This window comes from Xyrauchen texanus, chromosome 47 (assembly GCF_025860055.1).
Source record: "Xyrauchen texanus isolate HMW12.3.18 chromosome 47, RBS_HiC_50CHRs, whole genome shotgun sequence".
NCBI lineage: Eukaryota > Metazoa > Chordata > Actinopteri > Cypriniformes > Catostomidae > Xyrauchen > Xyrauchen texanus.
This window is the reverse complement of record NC_068322.1, coordinates 27,461,045-27,475,279: the sequence shown is the minus strand read 5'-3', so window position 1 is coordinate 27,475,279 and position 14,235 is coordinate 27,461,045.

The following is a 14,235-nucleotide window of genomic DNA, read 5'->3' as shown; positions in this document are numbered from 1 at the left end:
ACAAATGCAACAAGCATGGCACAAAACGAAAATAATGATACTTCTCAGTTCTCAAAAGATTAAACTGAACTGTGCCTTAAGTATCGTATCATCGCGATAAAAGCCTCTTAAAGAGACAGTAACAATTTAGCCTTAGGTCCTGAACATAGACATTCCCAAGTAATTGAGAAGTACAAATGGTATTATTTTAAGTTTTTTTATTTCTCTCTTACCTTGTAAAATGCCACGTTTTTGAATGGCATGTAAACACAATCACTCCATTTTTTTCACTGGATCTGTTGCTATTTTAATGATTTAAAAATCAAAGCACTGACCATTTAAAGTGTGAGCTTGTAGGCTACATTTTGAAATAGTTATAAACAGTCACAGCTATACAGTGTTATTATGTGCCTAGATAGTCTTTCAAATAAAATTGCTTGTGATATGCTTATGTAAATCACACAAAAAAACAGAAAAAAAATCTTAAGAGAAGTGAAAGTGAAAGTAGAGATTTTCAAAGTGATTTTTCATTCAAAGTGATACAATTTCCACGCCATTTGTCTAAATCTTCTGAAACTTGGTGTACATGCCTCATTCCTCATGGGGAACAAAAAAGCCTTAAGGACCCATAACTTTCACCATGATGGATTTTCCCGTACGTTGAAAATTTGCGAAAACCTAAAAATACTCTTCTTCTCCTGAACCGTAGCTCCAATTGACTTGAAATTTGGTACACATTTGTAGAATGGACATCCTTGAAAACATTACTTAGGAAAAATGAATGTGATACAAAATGTCTGAAAGGAGTGTTTATGTAAATGTCCAAATTTTAACAATATATACCTGTCAATAAATCAAATGTAATTTTGACTGATGGTTTTCAAACCTAACATGCTTCAAGATGACATCACTCTGAAGTACTGCGTAAAGAATGGCCGACATTAAGCCCCTAGGGAGCTACAGGCCATGTCGAAATTCCCATTTTCTGGTCTAAAATGTTCTAATTTGGTACAATGGTACTACAGGCCAACAGGAACCCACAAACCAAGAATGGCCGACATTAAGCCACTAGGGAGCTAAAGGCCACGCCAAAATTCCGTTTTCTGGTCAAATTTTTTTTAATTTGGTACATTGATACTACAGGCAGACAGGAACCCACAAACCAAGAATGGACAACATTCACCCCTAGGGAGCTACAGGCCATGCCAAAATTCCCATTTTCTGGTCAAAAATGTTCTAATTTGGTACACTGATACTACATGCCAACAGGAACCCACAAACCACGAATGGCCAACATTAAGCCATTAGAGGAGCTACAGGTAATTCCAAAAATCCCATTTTCTGGTCAAACATTTTCTAATTTGGTGTATTGATTCTACAGGCCGACAGGAACCCACAAACCAAGAAAGGCCCACATTAAGCCCCTAGGGGCACTACAGGCCACTCCAAAATTCCCATTTTCTGGTCAAATATTTTCTAATTTTGTACATTTATACTACAGGCCAACAGGAACCCACAAACCAAGAATGACCAACATTTGCCCATAGGTGGCGCTACAGGCCACGCCCCAAATTTTTTTTTCAAAATGATATAATATCCACCCCATTTGTCCAATTCTTCTGAAACTTGGTGTACATGCCGCATTTCTCATTGGGAACAAAAAAGCCTCAAGGATCCATAAGGTCGGTATGGATTTTCCTGTACATTGAAAATGTTTTGTTTAGGAATCAGGCGAAGACATGTTTTTTGAATTCCTTAATTGGGAGGGTTTATCCCCAACCATCTACTGATCAATTTTAAATGATTTGCCATTTTGAGGAGGAATCCGCATTGCTGCTTGCAGCTATATTTATTATTATTATTATTATTATTCTTCTCCTTGAGCCCCAATAGCTCAAAAAGTCACTGGTCAAAAGTTTTCTAAATTGGCACATTGATAGTCCATGCCAACGGGTACCCCCAAACCAAGAATGGTCAACATTCGCCCATAGGTGGCGCTACAGGCCACGCCCAAAAAACAAAATTCAAAGTGATACCATTTCCACGCCATTTGTCCAAATCTTCTGAAACTTGGTGTACATGCCTCATTTCTCATGGGGAACAAAAAGCCTCAAGAACCCATAACTTCCGCCATGATGGATTTTTCCGTACGTTGAAAATTTGCGAAAACCTACAAAACTCTTCTTCTCCTGAACCGTAGCTCCAATTGACTTGAAATTTGGTACACATGTGTAGAATTGAAGTCTTTGAAAGCGTTACTTAGGAAAAATGAATACGATACAAAATGGCTGAAAGGAGCGTGTTTATGTAAATGTCCAAATTTTAACAATATATACGTGTCAATAAATCAAATGTAATTTTGACTGATGGTTTTCAAACCTAACATGCTTCAAGATGACATCACTCTGAAGTACTGCATAAAGAATGGCCAACATTAAGCCCCTAGGGGCGCTACAGGCCATGCCGAAATTCCCATTTTCTGGTCTAAAATGTTCTAATTTGGTACAATGGTACTACAGGCCAACAGGAACCCACAAACCAAGAATGGCCGACATTAAGCCACTAGGGGAGCTAAAGGCCACGCCAAAATTCCCGTTTTCTGGTCAAAAATGTTCTAATTTGGTACATTGATACTACAGGCCAACAGGAACCCACAAACCAAGAATGGCCAACATTCACCCCTAGGGGCGCTACAGGCCATGCCGAAATTCCCATTTTCTGGTCTAAAATGTTCTAATTTGGTACAATGGTACTACAGGCCAACAGGAACCCACAAACCAAGAATGGCCAACATTAAGCCATTAGGAGCGCTACAGGTAATTCCCAAAAGTCCCATTTTCTGGTCAAACATTTTCTAATTTGGTACATTGATTCTACAGGCCAAAAGGAACCCACAAACCAAGAATGGCCCACATTCAGCCCCTAGGGAGCCTACAGGCCACTCCAAAATTCCCATTTTCTGGTCAAATATTTTCTAATTTTGTACATTGATACTACAGTCCAACAGGAACCCACAAACCAAGAATGGCCCACATTCGACCATAGGTGGTGCTACAGGCCACGCCCCAAAAAAATATTTTCAAAGTGTAACCATTTCCACGCCATTTGTCCAATTCTTCTGAAACTTGGTGTACATGCCTCATTTCTCATTGGGAACAAAAAAGCCTCAAGGATCCATAAGGTCCGGTATGGATTTTCCTGTACATTGAAAATGTTTCGTTTAGGATTCAGACAAAGACATGTTTTTTGAATTCCTTAATTGGGAGGGTTTATCCCCAACCATCTACTGATCAATTTTAAATGATTTGCCATTTTGAGGAGGAATCCGCATTGCTGCTTGCAGCTATATTTATTATTATTATTATTATTATTATTCTCCTTGAGCCCCAATAGCTCAAAAGTCACTGGTCAAAAATTTTCTAAATTGGCACATTGATACTCCATGCCAACGGGTACCCCCAAACCAAGAATGGCCCACATTCGCCCATAGGTGGCGCTACAGGCCACGCCCAAAAAACAAAATTCAAAGTGATACAATTTCCACGCCATTTGTCCAAATCTTCTGAAACTTGGTGTACATGCCTCATTCCTCATGGGGAACAAAAAGCCTCAAGAACCCATAACTTCCGCCATGATGGATTTTCCCGTACGTTGAAAATTTGCGAAAACCTACAAAACTCTTCTTCTCCTGAACCGTAGCTCCAATTGACTTGAAATTTGTTACACATGTGTAGAATGGACATCCTTGAAAACGTTACTTAGGAAAAATGAATACGATACAAAATGGCTGAAAGGGGCGTGTTTATGTAAATGTCCAAATTTTAACAATATATACGTGTCAATAAATCAAATGTAATTTTGACTGATGGTTTTCAAACCTAACATGCTTCAAGATGACATCACTCTGAAATACTGCATAAAGAATGGCCAACATTCAGCCCCTAGGGAGCTTACAGGCCACACAGAAATTCCCATTTTCTGGTCAAAAATGTTCTAATTTGGTACATTGATACTACAGGCCAACAGGAACCCACAAACCAAGAATGGCCGACATTCAGCCACTAGGGAGCTAAAGGCCACGCCAAAATTCTCGTTTTCTGGTCAAATATTTTCTAATTTGGTACATTGATACTACAGGCCAACAGGAACCCACAAACCAAGAATGGCCAACATTCACCACTAGGGGCGCTACAGGCCATGCCGAAATTCCCATTTTCTGGTCAAAAATGTTCTAATTTGGTACACTGATACTACATGCCAACAGGAACCCACAAACCAAGATTTGCCAACATTCAGCCATTAGAGGCGCTATAGGTAATTCCCAAAAGTCCCATTTTCTGGTCAAACATTTTCTAATTTGGTATATTGATTCTACAGGCCGACAGGAACCCACAAACCAAGAATGGCCCACATTCAGCCCCTAGAGGGCGCTACAGGCCACTCCAAAATTCCCATTTTCTGGTCAAATATTTTCTAATTTTGTACATTGATACTACAGGCCAACAGGAACCCACAAACCAAGAATGGCCCACATTCGACCATAGGTGGCGCTACAGGCCACGCCCCAAAAAATATTTTCAAAGTGATACCATTTCCACGCCATTTGTCCAATTCTTCTGAAACTTGGTGTACATGCCTCATTTCTCATTGGGAACAAAAAAGCCTCAAGGATCCATAAGGTCCGGTATGGATTTTCCTGTACATTGAAAATGTTTCATTTAGGATTCAGACAAAGACATGTTTTTTTGAATTCCTTAATTGGGAGGGTTTATCCCCAACCATCTACTGATCAATTTTAAATGATTTGCCATTTTGAGGAGGAATCCGCATTGCTGCTTGCAGCTATATTTCTTTTTGTTTCTGAGGAGCGTCTGGAAGCCGCTCCTTTGAGGGGGGGTTATGTCACGATTCCCTTGTTGTCTGCCCCGTGTTTTCTGTTTCACTCGTCACTGATCACATTCCGTGTCACATTTTCCTTGTTGTCTGCCCTGTGTTTCACTTGTCTGTCTAAAAACTACACTTCCCACAATTCCCTGATCTCATCACTGCCATCTTTGCATCATTGTTCTCACCTGTGTCTCGTTTTGTCATCATCATGTCTCCTGTGTATTTAAACCCTGCTGTTTCTTCATTCCCCTGTCGATTGTTGATGTGTATGGATGTTTGTTCTTCACCCTGTTCAACCTGTTCTCCCCGTTCGTGGTCCCTTGATGTTTTTGTGTTTTTATTTTCCCATCGTGGATGTTTCGTTTGTTCCTGTTTTGTCTGTTTTCACTTTTAATAAAAACCAACTGCATTTAGATCCTCACCCTCGTCTGCCTTTACCTACTCATTGTAACACATACTTTTTGAAGGTTTCCCAAAGAGAAACAGTTGAGGAGGCAGTGGGAAGTAGCTTTAAGGAGGGAAGGTTTTTCCACCAGTGAGTCCTCTTTGCTAAGCAGTGAGCACTTCAAGCAGGAGGAATTTGACAGGACAGATCAGACTGTTAGGATTAGAGATGGCGCTAAACCATCTGTCTTCATTTTCCTGACTCATCACCAAAGAGTAGGCGTATCGATAGGCTATAATCATGGCCGTTTCAAGATATTTGGGGGCCCTAGGCAAAAGAGTGAAGTGAGGTCCCAAGTCCTCCCTCAGGAATATTTTTAAAATTCAGATGGGATTTCTTGTATTCTGGTGCATTTTAAGAGTCATGAATTACTCTGTAGTACGCTACACAAAGTGGCCACTAGAGTGTAGTAAAGGACACTCACCTAAGTGTCTTCAATGAGGCATTGTTGATGGAAATGACACAATTTGATTAATGTTTATTTTTGACAACAAGGTAAAAAAAAGTATAATTATTCATATTATTATTATCATTCTTAAGAACTGTCTTCTCTTTATGCAGAGCAGTGTTTTAATCTTGAGCTATACAATTTATGTTGAATTAAAAGAAAGGTATTAAAATGGTGTATAACAGAAACTATTTTGACAACTTTGTACAACAAGGATTTTTTTGTAAAACTATCCAAAATTAAGAGGTTTAGCAACGCTTGCGGACTTTAGCTCACACAAAAGCAGTGACCAAATCTTCCATGTTCAATGACCTCCTTATGTTGCGCTCTATTGATATAAGTGCCAGTCCTCTCAGTCTTTTTTGGCTCATGGATGATCTGAGGTAGGAATTTATCAGTTTCAAAGCTGAAAAGCTTCGCTCTCCAGAAACTACAGTGACAGGAAGTGTCAGAAGGAGACGTAGTGCTATGCTGAGATTGCTGTACAAATCCAGCATGTCCTCACTGTAAATGTAATTCAGCATGTCTTGTGGGCATGTAGAGACATGATCAGGAAAGGTATGGATGGCTGATCTGACCTCCAAAACTAAATCCTCTGCCTCAATGTCATGAAGCATCTTCTCTAATTTTGCATTTCACTTGCCTCATGTTGTTTTTGGAAAATAGAAAACTGTACAGTGCATACACATCTTCCATTTTTGAGAAGCGGTCGTTGAGACTTCTAAGTGCAGTGTCTACTAAAGGGAGAAAGAATTCCCTTCTGAATGCCTCTTCTGGACTGTGTAGAGTTTCTTCTGCTGCTGAGTCACAGTCAAAATGCTTTGGTGTTCTTTTCTGTCTCTTTGCAGGAAGTATTTTTTCAATCTTCAGTTCCTCTGCAATGTCCATTGCATCTGATTGACAGCAAGACAACCCACTTTCTCTAAACTGCATAAGATAACCTCTCACACCTTCTGTTTCTCTTCTGAGTGTTTCCAGAGAAACATTTGGACTCTGCAGAAGTTTACTCATGTGGTTTATCTGGTACAAAATATTGTACCAGATAATGGTGCATAAAAGGAAACGCCATGTGTTCATTTCACTGTGCAAACTTTTGGCAGTGGACAATGTTTCAGCATCCCTCTTTTCAACAGCAAAAGTCTGAAGTGCAGACAGTGCTTCCAAAACCTCAGGTAGGTGGTAACGCAACACTTTAACACTGTCTATTCGAGCTTCCCACCTGGTTGTTGACAACATTTTTAAAGTCAACTGCGTGACATGTTGCTTGAGAACAGCCCACCGTTGCACTGAAGAGCTGAACAGATTGTAGAGTCGTTGGAGCAAACCAAAAAAGGACATAGACATAACAGATGACTTTGCTGCATCTGAAACAAGAAGATTTTGTGTGTGACTGCTGCAGGGCACACACAGAGCTTTGCTGTTCATTTGCAAAATTCTGGCCTGCACACCTTGTTTGTGGCCCATCATATTGCTACCATTGTCATATGATTGGCCGCGACAGTCAGAAATGTTGAGCCCATGTTGCTGAAGGAAGCCTACTGGAGTCTCTGTTAGCCCTCTTCCGGTTGTGTCCTTAACATCAAAAAAGCCAACAAAATGCTCCGATATAGCTGCTCCAACAGATGTTTCACAGTTTACTATTCTAAGCACCAATGACAGCTGTCCCTTGTGTGACAGGTCTGGTGTGCAATCCATTATGACAGAGTAGTACTTGGCCAGTTTAACTCTTCGCATTATTTCCTCAATGATTTTCTCTCCTACCAAATTTATAATCTCATTTTGAATAGTTGGACTTAGATAGTGTACTTTCATCTCTTTGTTTTTAATTCTTTTCAAATGTTCATTGAGCACAGAATCAAACTGACCCATGAGTTCAACCAGTGACAGAAAATTCCCATTGCGATCATCAAATGGTACATTAGATGTACCCCTGAGGGCTTGGTTTTGTTCAGCCAGGTGACAGATTATGCTATGACTCTGTGTATAACTGCTTTCCGGTGTTCAATTTCAAGTTGCATGAGATTTTGGTAGGTTTGGTCGATGGCATTTTGAGTTAGCAAATTTTTTGTAGATCATGCCACTTTTTCATTGACTCTGTGTGTGCTTTTGTGTATTCATGTTCTTTAAGGTGATGTGCAAGGTTCTTCCATGCACAATAACCATGGGTGCTTAGAGCGTTGTCTTTTTTACTAAACAGTAAACAGGAAAAACAAAATACAGCATCAGTGCTCACAGAATACAGAAGCCATGACCTCTGGATTTTTTCCCCATTTTTCATCGTTATCTTAAAGTTGTCTTTTGTGAACCTTCTTGGTGGAACTTCAGCATTTTTAGGAAAATCAAAGTCCACAATTTGAACTGGTCCATTTCTAACAATTTGACAACTAGTTTCATCATTTATTACTTCTGGCCACAACCCAGGATCAACACTGAGGGTTGCAGTAAGTGCAGCCTCTTCAGATTCAGGAGGAGTAGAGGTATCTTTTGCTGGCCAAGTAGAGGAGCTTTCTTCGGCTGGAGTGGTGGAGGTGGAGGTAGTAAGAAGTAGTGGGGCGCAGTCAGTCTCAAACTGAGATGATGATTGACTGCTCCTGGCTGGGTCTCGAGAGTTGACATCTGAAGTTCCATCACAGCCTAAAAGAAATAGTTAAATACAAATTTTTAATAGTAATAATAATAATGTATTATTATTACTGTGTTATTATTATTATTATTATTATACTAATTTTAATATAAGTAATTAAAAATATTATTTTAGATGTAACACATACCTTCAGCTTGTGAAGAGGTGGCATTATCAATTGGCACAGACAGAAATTTAAGCAAAGCACCTAATAAAGCAAAAAAAAAAAAAAAACATTTGGTGAATAGCCATACGTTTATTGTTATTCTCATAGCATATCATGAAAGTGAAGTGTGGAGGATTCTATATTTACTTTACAGGAAAAGAACTTCACATCCCAGACAGTAACGTCATACACAAAACTACCTGTTGCGTACGGTACAAAGTGTTGAGATGTGTTGATGGAGAAGAATAGAAGGACAAACGCGAAGGAAAAAGGGCATTTTTCTCCAGATGGAATAGAAACATCACCAACGGAAATTGATAGCCTGTGTACACCTAAAATGTAACCGGACTTGATGGATTATTTTGTTTCTGCATGGGAGTCATAGGACCAGCTAATTTTGTTTGGAATTGACAACGTTTTTACCGTGACCGCAGCCGCGGGCAGACAGCCGTCAAGAGTACGTGACAACACTTCTCTAGCGTTTGCCTTTATACATGGCAAAAAATATTTATCTGGGCTCGTGCATCAAGAGGATTTAGCTCAAAGGAAGTTTTCAAATGCTGTAGCTACAACAGTGAAGGGGCGAGAAGTTGTCTAGTGTGTATTTTATGCTTAAATTCTGCAAACAGAAAGTTGTGTATAGTTGAACTTTTTCACCCTCTAACAACGCTCACATCTACCGTTGTGTTTGGTCACTGATGTCAAGGTTTGTTCGCAGAGAAGTGAAAAACACGTCAGACAGTTGTATTTGGAGATAATAATGGTTTACATACCGCTGTGTCTTTGGCGTTTTTCCTCTTCTTCTTTCTTTCTCTGTCTTTTGGAAAATCCTGAAGGGTATGAGCGCTTCATCATGATAACATTTTAAATTTAAATGCCCGCGTAGCGCTGAGTGTGTGAACGACAGTTTCTCTTCCACTGACAGCTAGTGGGGGACCTGATGGGGGGTGCGCGACGGTGGATGTCACTTCAACATTACAGTGATTAGGGCACTCATAGTGTTTGTCGTTGCATAGGAGGAATCCCTCTAGTTTGGGAGGCCCCTCTCATTCACGGAGCACAGTACTGAGTGGTTGATACTGTTTGACGAGGGCAGATACACAACCTAAACGACCGTGTGGCCATCGGGGGGCCCCTTCAGCTGGGGGCCCTAGGCAACTGCCTACCTTGCCTACCCCATTGCGACGGCTCTGGCTATAATGACTTGATTATATATTTATATTTAAAAATATATAAATATGTATATATATATATATTTATTTAATATTATATATTAAACCCTGAACAACTGTGAGCATCATGGCCCTGGTCATATTAAAATCTCTCTCTCTCTCTTACCCTCTCTCTCTCTCTGCCACTATTTTCAGACACATTCATGTATACACATGCACACATTGAAACATTCTGGTGTTGAATATTGTTATGCTTGAGTAAGGAAGCAGACGAGGAGATGCGGATCCAAACGCAGTTGAACTTTATTAAGTGAACAACACAGGAAAAACACAAAGTAACAACCCACGATGGGGAAATGAAACATAAACTGAGTACGCTGACCAAGGTAAACACGAACAGGAAACTCGGGAGGGAAAGATACACCGGGTTAACATCAAACAACGATCGACGAAGACTGAACAAAGACACGGGGTATAAATACACAAACATGGGAAAAGGGGCCAATGAAAGAACAGAACTCAAACAAGGCAAATTAACAAGGGCAGGTGCAAACAATGAACAGTGAACACAAGACTATGGAGGTACAAGCGTGACAAAAGTGAAAACTAAGGAATACCAAAAGTGACAAAATCACAAACAAAGGGCAACAGAGGGACAAGACAGGGTAACCGTTACAAATATGCTTCCATGGCACACACAAACCCACGGTGATTGTTCATCTGAACACAAATAAAGATTTTTAGAAGAAGTTTTTAAATGTGGAGGGACTTAAAATGGATGGAGACAGCAACCAACACTTTCAAGGTCCATAAATCACATTTAGGCAGGATAATAGTAATCCATATATATGGCTCCAGATGCTTCCATTCTATCAATTTACCCATCAAAAATCTTCATTTGTGTTCAGATCAACAACGAAAGTCATACACATCTAGGATAGAATTGACATTTTGGGGAGGAATAATCCTTTAAGAATGCGATCAGCTGGTAGTACATTGTACTAACTATGCACCAAACAGCCGAGAATGTGAGTGATGTGATATAAACATTACTCAAAACATTTTTAACCTTCTTTCTACTAGGACCACTCCTTTGCATTGCCTGCATCTCCCACTGGTCTAAAGGCCAGACTCTATGAAGCAGGGACGTGCACAGACATTTTTGGGGGCAGGGGCTCAAGTGGAAAAAAAGGGCACCTTGCATAATTATTTAGTTAAAAAAAATGTTTTAAACAAAACATACAAAATATTATCACAACTCTGACTTCCTTACCAATTTATTTGAATTCCCTCACACTCACGCAATATATATTAACAGATTTAGTTTGACTTGGTGGCTGCATAGATTACTAAAATACTGGTTAAATGCTGTTTAAACAAGGCTAATATCATTAATAATTTAACAATTACATTTACCAAATAAATCCAATTAGAATAGAAAAACCAACATACACGTTCAGTAAGACACTGACTAATTGTGATATTACAAGTGACCTTAATATAGTAGGCTAATATAATGCCATTGATTATTGCAGGTAAATCAACGTGTTACTATATAAAACTAAATAGGCTATGTATTTTTTTTTACAAAAAATCCTCACCATCAGCATTGGTGTGTTCCACCTCAACATGTCCGACGAGGATGTTTGTGGGCTGTCCATCAAGCAGGATGCGGACATACACCATCACACACTACTTGACAAGCATTTCGGTGTCTCCATCATTGATGATTGAGATGTACTGAGCTGACGATACTTTATCTGCGGTGTTCTCGTGGATGGTATCTGCCATCACGCCGATGATGTTGGCACATGACTTGTCATTTGCATACGTCATGTTGATTTCAACACCGTTCATTTTCATAAGCTGCAACATGGGTTTAAATTTAGTAAAGGTGAGCTCTTCTATGGTGGTGTTAAATTTCACGTTCAGCTCTGCCAATTGAGCGGAACGTCCGGCAGCATCCTGGTGATTAAAAGCTTCAACAATCAAACCTGATCCTGAATTCTTTGGCACACGCTGATTTTGGCATTTCTTGTGCTTGGCACTCTCCCCGTGTTTAATTAAGCTCTTGCGCTTAAAATGTGTGGATTCAGTGGCGAAGGCAGTGTTACCTGCAACCTCTGTCACACAGACTTTACAGTGAGCCTTTTTTATAGCAGAGACACTCAAAGTCTTTCAGCCACTCACTCCGAAAACTGTAAGCCTTCTTTTCTGCTGGTGGATCCAGATTCACCACATGATCGCCATCACCAACTTCAGGAGTTACATTAGCTGTAACTTTAGGCGGCTTACAAAAGAAATCTCTCAGTGTTCATTTATCTTCTCTCTTCAGCTCTTAACATTTTGCATGCTAGTTAGCTCCCTGTCACGTGACATGGAGCACGGTGAAATGGAGTGATTGACAGCTAATATTAACCAATCCAAAATCTGCATTAGATTTAAGAACGTAAAGATCAAGAATGTAAAGTTAAATTGGTTATGTAATGTTGAATGTAGCGGATGACTGGTCACTGTATCAGCTCACAGCAGGCACATAATGCAGTAATTAGCGAATATTTTGTAGAGAAATGAAAACCGGTTGTGTCCCAACAATTATTTGCTTTCGCACAGATGCTCCCAAATATATTTTGAGGATGCCCTTGGCCCGGTTTTTCAAAAGTAATCCACTAGGATTTTGGATAACGGATTGGATCAAATCTTGAAAATGGGTTTTTCAAAAGAAAAAACGGATTATATAATCGGATTAGATCACGTAATCCAATCTTGGTTTTGATCCGGATCAAACCTTTAGTTTGGGTTTTTCAGAACTTTTTTGTAGGATTTGGATCACTTTGAGCCAAAAAATCTGGATTAAACTGATCCCATCAGAAGGGTGGATTCAGCGTGGATTTCATGCCCAAAATGTAATGAAAACTTTAAAAATGTATCAAATAATACTATATTTGGATCATGCAGTATCTTACAAGATATCCTATTTATTCATAAGGTTTTAATTTTATTTGTTCATCCGTCAGGCTACAGTGATTAGGTAGGCTTTAACGTATTCAGCCTTTCAGTATAGGCCTATAGCAAAATAGAAAGAGTTTGGCCTCATAAAATAATCCCCCAAACAGCTGTCAAAATTGACCAAAAACAATACATTTTATTCTGTCACTAATTGATATATATATTCATCACAATCGAAAATATTTTTGTTTTTAGAATATTTATTAGTGATGCATGCAATGATTACAGAATAACCAAAAAAATGCAAAGAATGGCAATAACTGATTTTTGAAATCCAAAACAAATCCAAATCAGAAATAGTGTCTAACTATTGCGTCCCTTGTTGCACGTCCTGTTTGCTCGTTCTGGCAGAATGCAGGAGGTTGGTTAGGGTCTCCAAGGGGCTCAGGTGCATCATTGTCAGCACGGAGAGGGACATTGCGCTTGGTAGCGATGTTGTGCAGGACAATACAGGCAAGGGTTATGTTGCATGCTTTCTGTGGTTCCGCTCTCAGGTAGTTAAGGCATGCAAAGCGCCTCTTAAGAACTCCATTTAAACGCTCAATTGCACATCTTGCTCTGCAATGAGCAGTGTTGAAGCGTGCCTGCGCCGGTGTATTTGCTGTTAGAAAAGGAGTCATCAGCCATGGTAGGAGTGGGTAGGCACTGTCTCCTAATATTATGCCATCCGGTCGGTTGGTTTGGAGGTGTCTATATAGAGCACTCTCCCTCAGGATGCGTGCATCATGGACAGACCCAGGCCACTTGACAACGCAGTTGCTGATGATGAGGTCAGCATCACACACAAGTTGGACATTGATGCTGTGCCTCCCCTTTCTGTTTATAAACTCCCATTCATTCTCACGAGGTGCTTGTATATGCACATGTGTGCAGTCGATTGCTCCAATAGTATTGGGCATATTCCCCAAAAGAAGAAAGCTGTGCTTGGCCTGGGCAATCTGGTTGTCCTTTGGAAAAGAAACAAATTAATTGACCAGGCTGGCCAGTGCGATTGACACATCTCTCACCACATCACACACAGCTGATTTCACCACTCCCATATAGTCACCAACAACTTGATAGAAAGTCCCACATGCATAAAATCGGACAGCAATGAGGATCTGGTCTTCCACAGACAGACCGTGACTCCTTTGGGTTCTGTGTTGAAGTTTTGGCCTGAGAAGGTTCACAAGGTACTCTATATCAGCCTTCCCAAAGCGAAACCGGACATACTGCTCCTCAGAGGTGTATTGCTCCAGTGGCTTGGTACGTTCAACATACACCCTTTGACAGTATCCTCTCCTGGCAAAGTGGTGGTGGCGGTGGACAACACCTGCCATTTCACTGTCTCTCTGTGAATCCTCTGAGAAAGGCTGATTTATATGGCTGTGTAGTTGGTCTTTTCAAACACACCTATTACAACTGATAATTGAGGCAATTGGACCCAAGGCCTATAACTGATGAACAATGTTCACTATAGTAAAGCAACGGAACCATGGACTCAAGAAGCTGTAACTTCACTGCTGC